Source organism: Schistocerca americana, chromosome 1, assembly GCF_021461395.2.
Source record: "Schistocerca americana isolate TAMUIC-IGC-003095 chromosome 1, iqSchAmer2.1, whole genome shotgun sequence".
NCBI classification, from domain to species: domain Eukaryota; kingdom Metazoa; phylum Arthropoda; class Insecta; order Orthoptera; family Acrididae; genus Schistocerca; species Schistocerca americana.
This window is the reverse complement of record NC_060119.1, coordinates 1076145153-1076157210: the sequence shown is the minus strand read 5'-3', so window position 1 is coordinate 1076157210 and position 12058 is coordinate 1076145153. Positions and strand designations below refer to the sequence as shown.

At 36.4% G+C, this 12058-nt stretch overlaps 1 protein-coding gene across 1 annotated transcript in view; it reads right to left on the bottom strand.

The window, feature by feature from the left end:
* Positions 1-12058, bottom strand: part of LOC124596422 (DC-STAMP domain-containing protein 2) — a gene marked incomplete at its 5' end in the record, with an annotated part of 246176 nt that overhangs the window by 231453 nt on the left and 2665 nt on the right. The window lies entirely within an intron of this gene.

Sequence of the window (12058 nt, the reverse complement as noted above, 5' to 3'; positions counted from 1 at the left end):
ACAACCATTTCAGTGCTGTTACTAGATGACTTTAATGTAAATTTCTTGTCTGAAAGTAGTAGCAGAGTAGAACTGGATCAACTGATGAGCTCTTAACAATTTAGTGCCAGTGGTAGAATTTCCCACTATGGTAACTGACCATCCTAGTACTTTAATTGATAACGTTTTTGTTAATGAGTCTAGACACAGCTGCCTGACAGTCAGTCAAGTATTAAATGGATTGTTAGACCATGATGCTGTAAGTCTTACTATCCCTCAGTTCACTCTTACAATCAAACCTATCTAGAAAACTGTGAGATTAATACATGAAGAAATAATGGAGACATACAGGCAGAATCTACAGCCTGCAGATGTGGTCTGAAGTATGTAATATAATATAAACAGGTGTTAACTTAAAATTTGATTTATTTGTTAGTCAAGCTACAAGGCTTTTTGAGGAGGTGTTTTCAAAGTAAAAGAGCTAGAGAAAACCACCGTAACACTGCAACAAAGCCAAGGATTACTCAGGGCATAGAAATTTCAAGCAAACCGAAACGGGAATTGTAGGCATCTGCCAGATTGCCTAACAGTTCCAAAATGATGAGGCATGATAAAGAGAAATGTAAGATATTAAGGAAGGTGATACAAAAATACAAAAGTATGTGCTTAAAAGAGAAAACTGATAAATCTAATAAGACAATGAAAACCATATGGAAATATGTGAAAAATGTTCGGCTATCAAAGAAATGATTAGTTTAAGAAATGGGTGTGTTAATGTGGATGATCTTGAAATGCTAGCAAATATTTTCAACAATCATTTCATAATAGTTACAAATCCAGCAGCATGCATAGGTTCTGTGCACAAAGCTACAAAATTCTTGCATAACACTCAAACTAACAAAATAGAAGTGATGAATGTTTGGAAAATGACAATGAAGGAAATAGAAAAAAAATAACTTTCTTTAAAAAAACAAAAATTCTTCTGGAGTTAATAGCATTTCCAGTGATTCAAATTCAATTCAATTTATTAGCGTCCTTGTAGTACATCATCGAAATGATATAGGACTTGTCAATAAACATTACAATTTAAAATACATATACATGAAAATTTGTAATTGAATTTAGATGTCACTTAGACATTACAATTTTAATAGAACTTTTAGAACATTAACATAAAAATACACAAGTAGGATAACAACGTACAAAAAAAAAAAAAAAAGTTAGTGATTCTCACATCAAAGATTATTTACATTCTTACATTAACAGTTTCACACTTTCATAGAAACAGCAAGTATTTAAATGTGAGCAATTACACATATTTAGTATGTCAGGGAAATATTAACTGCGCTTTTATTGTCAACGATTCACAAACTCTTCAATACTGTAAAAACTATTGCTTAATAACATGTTTTTTAATTCTCTTTTAAATATGTACAGTTTTGGTATTATTTTTAGTTCTTTGGGGAGAGCACTGTAGAGGATTTTGGGTTGGTATAGTACACTTTTGTGATACATAGCTGTTTTATGAATTTCTCTGTGGAAATCATTCCTATTCCTTGTTTCGTAGTTGTGAAATTCTCTGTTTAATGTAGAAAATTCCTCGTGTTCTTTTAAGAAACATATGCTTTCATATATGTATAAAGATGGTAGTGTCATGATTTTTAATTCTTTGAAAGCTTGCCTACAATAGTCTCTATATCCTATACCTTTTATTATTCTGACTGCCTTCTTTTGTAGTCTAGATGAGTGTTTTGTTAGACTGATGTTCCCCCAAAACTGTACGCCGTATCTTAATAAACTGTGCATGAATGAGAAATAAACACATAACACTGTTTTAATATTACATGAGCTTTTAAGCATTCTAAGTATATAACATGTTTGACTTAATTTTGTGTTCAATGATATTACATGCTTTTCCCATCTTAAGTGTTCATCAAACCATACTCCCAAGAATTTAGTGTATGATGCTTGTTCAATCTTACACTTACCCAGTTCTACTGTAAGGTTAGTTTTTATTTTATTTGTAATATGTCTGAAGTTGATCCACGTTGTTTTTTTGGCATTCACAATGAGTCTGTTTTCATTAAACCATCTGTCTGCTTCGTCTGTTGCTAATGTGACTTTTTCCTGTAAGTCAGCTTCACTATTTGCTTTAACAAACAAACTTGTATCATCAGCAAACAGTACTGCCTCTGCTTCAGATAGATGACTTGGTAGGTCATTGATAAATATTAAAAACAGTAATGGCCCTAATACAGATCCCTGGGGTACTCCATACAAAACTCTCTCTCGAATCTCGATGAATATGTCCTATCTGCCTGGCTTATCTCCACCTTCTGATACCTGTCTGACAGATATGATTCAAACCATTTGTGGGCAACTCCACGTATCCCATAGGCATATAATTTCCTAAGCAGTAACTTATGGTCGATGACATCAAAGGCCTTTGATAAGTCTAAAAACAATCCACAATTTAATTCCTTTCTGTTTATGGAATTTAGAACAAGTTGCAAAAAATTGAAGATAGCTGTTTCAGTTGATTTATTTTTACGGAAACCATTTTGCGCATTAACCAATATTCTATTCTTAATAAGAAATTTGTATAGTCTCTGATACATTATCCTTTCTATTATTTTTGAGAAACCTGACAACATTGATAAAGGCCTAAAGTTACTAACATCATATTTATCACCATTCTTGTAAAGTGGCTTTATAGTAGACATTTTAAGTTTTGATGGGAACACCCCTGTCTTAAAAGATTCATTTATAATTTCAGTGAGATGCGAGGCTATGTTTCTTGCACTTTGCTTAATGACTTTGTCAGGAATCCCATCACACCCACATGACATTTTATTTTTTAACTTATTTATAGCATTTAGTACCTCTGAATCAGATACTGGATAAAGGAACATTGTCATGTCATTCATGGGGATTTTTACCTTGCTATTGGAATTGCATTTAGTTTTAATTAAATTTATGGCTATATTTGTGAAATGTTCATTAAATATGTTGGCAATCTGAAGTGGGTCCTTAACAGTTTTACCCCCACTTTTAATGACAAAGCTGTTATCTTTTCTTTTGTGTCTACCTATATTTTTATTTATTACCTCCCAAGTTGATTATTGAAATATTGCTGTAGAGGAATAAGCAAAGCCCTGTGCCACATTTTTAATATGTCACTTGACCAAGGAGTAGTCCCTGGCAGATTAAAGTATGGACGCACACGGCCAATTTATAATAAAGGGAGAAAAGACAGATGCTACAAACTATCTATCACAGTTTTAGTATTCCCATTTTTTAAGGTATTGGAGAAAGTATACAAAGCAGAGCAGAATGGTGCAGCATCTGAGTATATACAACAGCCTCAGCAATAGTCAGTTTGGTTTACAAAAGGGGGTATCAACATAGAATGCAATACATACATTGGTTGACAATTTTTTGGAATCTATGAATGACAATACAATGACATTTGGAATATTTTGTGACCTGTCAGAAGCTTTTGGCAAAGTTGAACCCCATATTCACTTGAACACCCAGGAAAAGAGTGGAATAGTTGGCTAGTAGCTTGTACCTTAGTTATGTGGTAGAAAGCAGACAGCTATAATGGAAGGAATGCATGGTGGCCATGTATCTTCAACTGTGGCTCCATTGGAATTAGAATGCCTCAAAGCTCAGTAGAATTAGACTGCCTCAAAGCGCAGTATTGGGTCTATTGCTTTTCTAATATTTATGAATGATTTGCCATGTGACACCACTATATCAGTTAATAATCCTGCAGGGAATATATTAAATGACACACTAAATATGGAATTTGCAGATGTGATTTACAAATGATTTAAAATTGACGGTCTTTCGGTTAATCTATAAAAGACAAATTACATTAATTTCTCCTCTAGTACTAGTGTCGCAGACAAAATAAATTAAAAATGGGTGGCCACAAGAGTCCTCCTATTTTTGCATCTGCATACAGACAGCATACTGAAGTGTCCATACCATATTCAAGATCAGTGCAAAAAATTGAGTACAACAATAAATGAATAAGAATAAAGTGGAACCTCACTTAACGAGCACTTCCAATGACACGCAATTTGCATAACAAACAAAACAAACTGTAAAAAAAATTACTCACTTCATGAGCAATGTTTCGCATAGCAAGTGGTGATGATTTAGTTTGATGTCACCAGCAGTTTGCACACAGCGGGGGAGGGGGGTGCGGAGTGGGAGGGGGAGGGGGGGGGGGGAGGGAACATTCAACAATATGAACACCTTTCATTGTCAGAAGCAGCATATGAACAATGTCTTTAGTATGTTCTGCAGTCTGAGTTTAGTATTCTTTCTGCTACCATCTTAGTGCTGCTTGTGATCACACATTTTTCTAAACCTGCATTCACACAGTGTTTTTCAGTGTGCAAATTTTAATAACCTTCATAGAAATGTCTCTGGAGGAAAAGTCACAAGAATATGACCTTAAGAGAAAGAAAAATGACGTTCGAAATGAAACAGAATCACTGTAAAACGCGAACGTGGGGTGAGTATTGTTGATTTAGCACGCACATACTGTACAATCAGTCTACATCAACTATTTGTGAGTGAGAAAGTGCTAAAAACGGTTTCACAATCTGTACAATGTCAAAAGGTTGATCTTTATATGGATAAATGAAAAGCTATTACAAGGCGATACTATTAAAAAGAACATCATTTGTAAGAAGGTGAGAATGATTTTTGCTGACCTCATTAAGAAGACACCAGGATCATCAGTGGCCAAAGAAGAGTTTAAGGGAAGCCATGAGTGGTTTGGGAAGTTTAAGAGAAGTACTGGCATCCACTGCAGTGTGAGGAACGGCAAAGCAGTCAGCTCCTACACAAAAGCAGCAGGGAACTTCATCAGCAACTTCAAGATGTTCATAGATTCTGAGGGTTATCTGCCACAACAGGTTTTTACTTGTGATGAGATGGGTCTATTCTGCAAAAAGATGCTGAATTGCACCTTTATAGCAGGAGAGCAGAATGCATTGTCCAGCCACAAAGCCAATGAAAGACCGTCTCACACTGCTATTCTGTGCCAAAGCAAGCGGCAATTTGGAAATTAAACCACTGCTTGTTTACCATTCAGAAACTATATGAGCCTTCAAGAAGTGTAAAGTCCAGAAGAGCAGGTTAAATGTGATGTGGAGGTCTAACAATAAGGCTTAGGTGGTGTGATCTTTTTTATGATTGGATCAATGAAGTGTTTGGTCCTTCAGCCAAATAAATATTTCCTTGAGATGAATCTGCCACTCCATGTCTTGCCTGTTATGGACAAAGGTCCTGCCCATTCACCATGCCTACAAGACTGCCTTCTTGCAGAATTTCAATTCATCAAGATCCAATTTCTGCCTCCCAACACAACTCTGTTACTCCAGCCTATGGACCAGCAGATTATTTCTAACTTTAAAAAGCATCTTTGAGATGACTGAGCCTAACTATCTCACTCTCAGAGCCTGCGTCAAGATGATCGAAAAGGCATAGGAAGAGGTTACCTAGGGAAGTCTCATTTCTGCTTGGAAGAAGCTTTGGCCAGAGTGCACTGTCAAATGTGACTCTGAGGCATTTGAGCCAGTACCTGAGGAGCCTCGGTCTTTGGCCAAGAGCATAGGACTAGAAGTGGATAATAATGACATCGATGACCTTGTGGAAGATCACAGCCAAGAAATGACCACTGAAGAGCTTGTGGAGTTGCAGTGTGTTTCACATAAGGGGGTTGTGGAGAGGAGTTCTTCAGAGGAAGAGGAGGATGAGGAGGAGGAGCTGGTAGCAGCAATCTTCTGGAGAAATGCTGAAAGCATGGGGATCACTTGCATCATAACTGAAAACCATCACCCCGATAAAGGAGTGGCTATGTGTGCTACAAATTTATCATCACCCAAATAAAGGAGTGGCTACGTGTGCTACAAATTTATCATCACTACAATAAAGGAGTGGCTATGTGTGCTACAAATTTATCATCACCCCAATAAAGGAGTGGCTGTGTGTGCTACAAAATTACCTGATGACAATGCTGTGTCACATTTTCACCACGTGTTGAAGAATCAGCAGAAACAAATGACTATAGATAGCTTCCTAGTAAACAATAATTAGTTACGTATCATGAGTAATAAAGTACATAATACTGCACGTATAATTTTCTTTAAATAAATGGCATGAATAAGATAAAACATTTAGTACTTTTTCTGCATGGAAAGCATTATTATATTTTACATTAATTTATATGGATAAATTGTTTCACTTAACATGTGTTTCATGCTACAAGTAAGATTCTGGAATGAATTAGACTACCTATGCAAGATTCCACTGTAATATGTAACAGTAGGGAGATGAGCACAATAAAAACAGCATACTTTGGCTATTTTCATCCACTTATGGTTCATGGCATAATACAATGGAAAAATCAACTGCAAGCAAAAAAATTGTTGAATATTTCTCAGGTATTCAGCTAGGTGGCATTGTCCAAAAGGCAGGATATTTTTCCAAGCTGACTTCCTGCTATCTTCATGTGTTGCCGATAACTGAGTGATATCTGCTGGGTGCCATCTTTATATGTTCCGACACCCTCCCCTCTCACAGCCTCCAGTAGGACACGGACCTGGTGCAGTGGTGGGGGAAGAGTGGCATCGGGCATCAATCAAGAGTCCTCAGTAGTGCCGTGGCTTGTGTCGGGCCTTAATCTCTGTTAGCATGGCAACAATGATTCCTCATCCTCTTCAGTTGTCAAGATGGAGTGACCTTTCACATATACTGCCACTGTGCCTTGGTCATACTCAAGGCAAGCCCAGGCCTTCGTTAACTGAAAGCCGCTGCCTTTATTTATCAATTCGTCATGCAGTCAGATCCTGCAGCTTTTTTGAGAATACAATCCCATAAGGTGCAAAATTATTGCAACAACTTGGTGTCTTTGTAATTCATGGAATGTCCACAGGAGATGCAGTGCTCTGCCACAGAGGACTTTGTCAACTGTACATTGTCTGTGTGGCATTTATAGTTAGCGCATCTCTCCTGTAGTGCCTAGATAGTCTGGTCTACATACATTTCTACTGAATAGAAAGTCGGTTCACATAAGCGTGAATTCAAGCAGTTTCATTAGCACTGGCCAAACATTTCTCCTATGAGGCATAGGGAATCTCTTAGTAGCACCCTTGTAAAGAGAGAGACTATGCTGAAACTCAACATGAGTCTGAAGTTCTGGAGTTGCTGGATGAAATCTGCTGAATTTCTTATGTGGTGCAGCCATTTTCCCACAAAGGAGTTGGGCACTGCCCTCAGATGTTTTGCCAATTCATATGTTGGTGCACCAATGTTGTTAACATTTGGACGGAGAGGCATAGCTTCATTGGGGACATTAGGCAGTCCATAAAGTCCAGGTGGTGCAGCTGCTGTGGACGAAGTTTCTTCACTGTCTTCTTGTCTGGGTATGTGTGTTGGAGAATCTCAAAAGATGTACACTTCACTCGGTTGGTAGGGTCATCTTCAGTTCTCCTGTATGTGTCACATTCTAGAAGGTCATACAATTTTGCATGTAAATGTGACCTGGTAACAAGAACATGCAATTCCTTTTGTTTGCTGGGAGGATGACTGTCTCAGCAATTTCTTGGAGCTGCTGAGTCCTTTCCTCACTTTCTTGGAGATGTTTGGCTGAACAGTGGAATAGCCCTGGTAAGTGTAACTAAATGTTCCATGTCATATTTCTGCTGCAGTGTCCCAAGGAAGTGCAGGAGTTACCTGTTCCATTGTGCTGATAAATTCTGCTGTTGCTATGGTCACCAGCATCAATGCATAATTTAGCCCTTTCCCAGTATAGGCAAGATAGCACTGTCAGTTGCTTTCTCAGTACAATTATTGATGACAGTTCTCTGAGGTTCTTGTGGTGGTTCAGCAGCAAGGTGTTCATATTTAGCAGTTTGTCTGTAGATGGATGAGTGCCACACTTCATTGGCTTGCTAACTGCATCTATCCATTTACACAAGTCAGAGAAGACTGCCAAAGCCACTGAAGGTGGAGCAAGAAGAGTTTTCCTGAGGTCTCACTAAGAATGCGTCAAGTGTACAGGGTCCTCTCCCTGACCAAGGCCGGCTGGCTATTCTGGTGATTTGGTTGGTAGGTGGAGTTCTGATTTGATGAACAGCCTTCGCAATAGATGATTTGAATCATACCATCATTTGTTAAGGTTATTCATCACATCAGAACTGCAGTCACCAACTGGATCACCAGAAGAGCCAGCCTGGCCTTGGTCAGGGAGAGAATCCAGTACACTCGACAGATTCGACAAGGCCTCAAGAAAACTCAAGCCTGTGTCTACAACCTGCACTCATACATGTGTTATGAATATTCCCATACAGAGGAGACATGAGTGCATGCCCAAAGGAACACTGCACTGTATTTCTGAATAACACAGGCACTGCAATATTGTATTTATCTGCTAACACTTGGCAAGCGACTTTCATTTAAAACATCTCCCCCATATGGGAATATACAAAATGGATGTATGAGTGTAGATTGTAGACACGTGGTTGATGACATATGGAAGTTTAGATCTGGCCATGGAGCGTGCTCAGATAGGTTAATGGAAAGGTGATCACTCGCGATAAGTGCGAAATCCGAGCTCAAGTTACAGTCCGGCACAAATTTTCATTGTCATCATTCCATTATACAGCTGATGATTGTCCATATTCACAGCTGCAAATACATTAGACCTGGCTGGGAACATGCCTCAGTTTGAAGAAAAACTAAGGCAGTTACTTTTAGATGGATCTTATTATAGTATAGATGAGTAACTTAGCCATAAATGTAGCAGTAAAGTTCTTGTAGAATGTAACCATGAAATACAACATATGTTTGTAGTATACATTTCCTGAAAAATATGTAAGTTGAAACAACTGGTACATGCAGTAAGCAATTTTAAACTAGAGGACTTGAATGAACATTATATGATAAGATTGTCTGTGATACTAAGATGTGAACTGTGAGAAAGAATATGCATATGTACCCATAAAGAATTATTTGTTACCTATGAAGAAGGTGTATGATGCATAAATGCACATAATAATTTTACAGTAATTTTTAGCTCCTTAGTATACTTAAACCTATTTTTTGGCCCATATAGCAGATTCATCATTCTTTGTTTATGTACAGTGTAACTTAAACTCAAATTCACATTTTTCTGTATATTCCTAAGCAAAGCAATGTATGGATGTTGAACTATCAAAAGTTCAGTGTACTTAGGTACTACACAGTAATTTTCAAAAACTGATTTGTTCTATATCCAGTGATCTGTTCACAAATGGATCTTTAAAACTTGAAATAAATAACTCTCATTACATGTCTAACTAGACATATATGAAGAATTACACCATGCACCTATCTGGTTTGACATTATATATCTAGATATTATTTTAGGAAGTACATTATAAGTAGGCCTATACATTATATGAATAAGTATTATTAAAAAGCCTTTGAAATGTTTCTTGAATTGAATAGTATACTTTACTTTTAATCCAAATTTGTATAAGTCCGAAATGCTTAAACATATATAGAGGCAATGTTTGTACCGTTTACAGCAGATTATTGTTTAAAGTCAGGATTACACACATAAATTTAAACTCACGGCAATTTCCTATATGTTCTTCTTCATAAGCAATATTTATGAAAGGTAACCACTCACCTATAAGGAGCAATGTGTGAGGCACAGAAACACATATTACAGAAAACTTCATTCAAACTAGCTTTCGAGCACTAGCTCTTTTTCCAGTAATTGTGCACACACTGTCACCCACACAACCACAAAGACAGTGAATAGTGAATAGTGTTTTATTTGTCTCATAATATACAATTTCTAATCATATGATTAGTGTACAGGAGACACGTCAAAAAATGGATAACACAACTTAGGCCTAATTGATACAAAGAATTTTAACATTAATATAAACTTTTATTTTTCTTTCCTCCCTTTTGTGAAGGACAGCTACATTTACACACAAAACTATATGTAAATTTATCCTGCTCAAATGTTCAGTTCATCCTTCATGAACTCCTCAACAGTGTAGTAGCAGCATTTGACAAGTATATCATATAGCTTTGTTTTCAGTGTCTCTAGCTTCATACTCAGAACATTCTTTCCTTTTAGCTTGTTATGGATTTTCATTGCCATATACTGAGGAGACTGGGCATACAGGTTTAACCGATGAGTGGGAAGCGTAAAATTGTCTTTGTTTCTTGTGTTATATGAGTGACTGAAACAGTTTTTCTCGAATAACTCTAAATTGCTATGTAGAAAGATGATAATATCATAGATGTATAAGGAGGGAACTGTTAATAACTGTTGTTTTTCAAATAGTGGGCGACATGATGTCCTTGGATGGGCGGTACACATGTTCCTTATTATTCTTTTCTGTAGCTTTAGTATGCGCAATATATTGCTTGAATTTCCCTAAAAAATAATACCGTACCTTACAACTGATTGAAAGTAGCTGTGGTATGCAATTTTCCTTGTATTCATGTCTGTTGCACCAGCTAATATTTGCATAGCAAATGCAAAGCTACATAATTTGTTTAACAGGTAATCAACATGTTTATTCCAATTTAAATTTTTATCTATTTTTAACCCTAAAAACTTTACAGAATCTACTTCTTCTATATCATGATTTTTATGAGTTATTTTAATTTCTTGGGGCTTTGACTGTTTTGTTCTGAACTGGACTACGTGGGTTTTGGGGATGTTCAATCTTAATCCATTCAGTTGGAACCATGTTTCTAGTTTGTTCATTGCGTTTATTATGTAGAGAGGGATGTTTTCTGGCTCCTGGTTTTCAATTAATACAGATGTGTCATCTGCAAATAAAATCGATGGAGCATTTATATTGTTCGGTAAATCATTAACATAGAACAAGAACAAAATAGGTCCTAGAATCGAGCCTTGAAGGACACCTTGGGCTACTGTTTTCCATTTTGAATAGTAATTTGCTGCATTTGATGAGACAATCACTCTTTGTTTCCTATTTGATAAGTATGAAGTAAGCCAATTTAGAACATTACCCTTGATCCCATACTTGTCAAGCTTATAGATAAGCAGTGCATGATTTACAGAGTCAAAGGCTGTTGTGAGATCACAAAAGATTCCTGCAACTTTATCATAGTTGTCTAATGATGTGCTGATCTTGTCGATAAACTTGTTAATTGCATCAGTAGTACTTTTGCCATGCAGGAAACCAAATTGGTTTTCCGTAATAATATCATATTTCTCGATAAAATTTCGAATCTGCATAGCAGCAGCATTTTCAAAGATTTTTGAAAGGACTGGAAGGAGGGAGATGGGACGATAATTCCCCATATCCTCTCTTGACCCTTTTTTGAGAAACGGTTTTATTTCCGCATACTTCAGCACCTCTGGGAAGCTTCCTTGTTCAAAGGATTGGTTTATTATCTTAGATAGTGGGTATCCTATTATTTTACACACAAATTTAAGGACTTTTGCTGGTATTCCATCCCAACCTGCAGAATTTTTGTTTTTTAGTTTTAATATAATTTTTTCTACATCTATTGTTGAGACTGTTTTGAATTTTGTGAGGCATTCAGAATTATGATTTAGTCCAAAGGGACATACATTGTTCCCATAATCTGCAACATTAACATCTGGTTTCACTACATTAATGAAGAACTCATTGAAGCATTCTGAAATTTGAACCGGATTTACAATGATCTCATCTTCAAGCTTAATTGTACTAATTCCATGTCTAGAGGCTTTGATACCTAATTCGTGTTTTACAACTGACCACACTGCCTTTGATTTATTCTCGTGTTTTAAGATTAATTTATTATTTGTCATTTGCTTTGCTGCTTTGACAACTTTCTTAAATGTACTTTTGTATCGTTTAACATATTCAATAAATTCAATTTTTTTATTATGTCTTACTTCCTTATGTAGCTGCCTTTTCTTAGCACTGGAGATTTTTATACCTTTAGTGATCCATTTTAATTTTGTCATTTTATTAAAATAAGTTTTTTGTGGAAACATTTCATTGAAAACACTTAGAAAATCCCTTAGAAATGC